This window comes from Coregonus clupeaformis, chromosome 2 (genome assembly GCF_020615455.1).
Source record: "Coregonus clupeaformis isolate EN_2021a chromosome 2, ASM2061545v1, whole genome shotgun sequence".
Classification (NCBI taxonomy): Eukaryota; Metazoa; Chordata; class Actinopteri; order Salmoniformes; family Salmonidae; genus Coregonus; species Coregonus clupeaformis.
The window spans coordinates 10,871,295-10,873,208 of record NC_059193.1 but is presented as its reverse complement, the minus strand read 5'-3'; the positions used below and the strand labels follow the sequence as shown (position 1 = coordinate 10,873,208).

Below are 1,914 nucleotides of genomic sequence, written 5' to 3'. Positions count from 1 at the left end.
TTGCTGGCTGTGTAAGGCAGAATAATTATTATCGGTTTGATAGACAGCCATCAATAGGCAGGTAAAAACAGCTTCTGACATAAGCTTGAGAATCACCCTTATACCTTGAGGCTCATGAAGGAGGAGGCCTCTACTTTGTGACAGAGAATGACAACACTTTCAAAATGGTAGGAATAAAGATTTATTTTCATATGAAGAGGTGGTTTGGATTTTTCTTTTACTTTTTTACAAGTATGTTTTGATAAAACTTGCAAAAGACTTCTAGCATATCCCAAGAATGGAGACATGAGAAAAGGGGATTTATTGCTGAATGTTAAAATGAAGACACTTCACTGAGTGGAAAACAATTTGCTTGCTGCTTTTTCCATGCACCCAACTACCTGGACCGCTAGGACATGCAGGGGGGTGGGGTGAGAGGAGAGAGGGGGGTGGTGTGAGAGGAGAGGGGGAGGAGGGGGCGTCAAGGAGACGAGGACAACTGCTGGACAAACACAAACAATGGTTGTGTGTGTGTGTGCGTGCGTGTGTGAAAGAGTAAATGTGGAAGGTCGGAAGGATTGGTTGCAAGGGAAGGCGGTAAGGGGGATTTTACATTTCAACTACCTCTAGAAGCACACTACCCTCACTGGCAGTATCCCACATTGCAAATCCCAGATTGAATACAGTGATATTAAGACAAACTAGCCAGAACTTTGGGCCATGAAAATAAAATGTATTTCTCTAAGTGATATTTGACAATAATCCTCTGAATTCATCAAAGGAGTTGGTAGTAATTTTTATAAGGTACTTATTTTTGTTATTTTTTTTGTGATACATGCATCTCCTGTGAGACTCGACTGGTAAAGGGGCACATTTATATTTTCATTTAAAACTAACTCCTTTTTCCTTTAGGGAGCAGGACTCTCTCTGTCCATTTCATCTCATAGTATTTCTGAGGTGAACCCTTTCTGAGGAATGCCTGTGACCCATAGCGGAGTGGACAAGCTGTTGTCCTGTGTAAGTGTGACCTGTCCCATGATAATAGGTTATGTTATACTCTATGATGTGATAGTCAAGATGGGGGGGCTCGGACAGAGACAGACACATACCAGATCATTCAGTCAATATGACCAAGCAAGGTATACATACGTATGTTAATAATAAAGGTATAGGAATGCAAAAAAGGATGCAATAATCGATAATATCATACTGTCTGTTGATTAAAAAAAGACAAACCAAATAGACTCAAACATACTTCAGTCAGTCAGTCAACGCAAGAGAAACTTTGCAAAAATGAACCTTTGTGACTTGTCACAGCACACAGCAAACAGCAAACCAGTGCCTTCATCACTATGAGCCAATGCAATCATCATCATCACAGAACAATCCTGTGTCATTACACTGTCATAGAACAATCATCTAAGAGTCTCAACATGAACTACATTTTCAGCATGTTTTGGCATTTTTTAAACCCCACTTTTCTTTTCAAGTTTCAACAGTTTCCAAAACTCCCTACTACATCCCACATGAAAACAGACAAGGACGAGGGACATAATGGATCTGGCCTATGGACCATGGTGGTTCTTGGGAAATTGAGTATTTTTCTTGATGGGTTGTGAAAGTCCTGAGACACAGTACGGCTTTAGTTAAGCTGCTGGCATAGGAACAGGAGAGGGCAGTCCATGTAGGCCAGAATCAGGCTGGATTGGTAGCTCCCTGGCCAATGAATGCTCATGGAAGGAAGTTTTACAGTGCAATGGAGCTTCTGGCAGCATGAGGATTGGCCGGTTGAGTATGTCAGTTTAACAGTGACCACACCCTCATAGCTGAATGGACACACTCAGGGTTCCCCTGCTGTGCCTGTGAGCAGACTACAACTCATCATGGAGCATGCGTATGTACGCGTACACACACACAGACACACACACACACACA

General features: G+C 42.1%; 1 protein-coding gene across 2 annotated transcripts in view; it reads right to left on the bottom strand.

Moving 5' to 3' along the window:
- Positions 1-1,064: 1,064 nt before the first annotated feature.
- The window catches only part of LOC121533556 (pro-neuregulin-2, membrane-bound isoform), a 78,370-nt gene continuing 77,520 nt past the window's right edge, over positions 1,065-1,914 (bottom strand). For both annotated transcript variants that reach the window (XM_041839609.2, XM_041839618.2), the window contains one exon: positions 1,065-1,914. This exon is cut by the window's right edge and continues 1,204 nt beyond it. The gene's annotated coding sequence lies outside the window, so the exon portion shown is untranslated.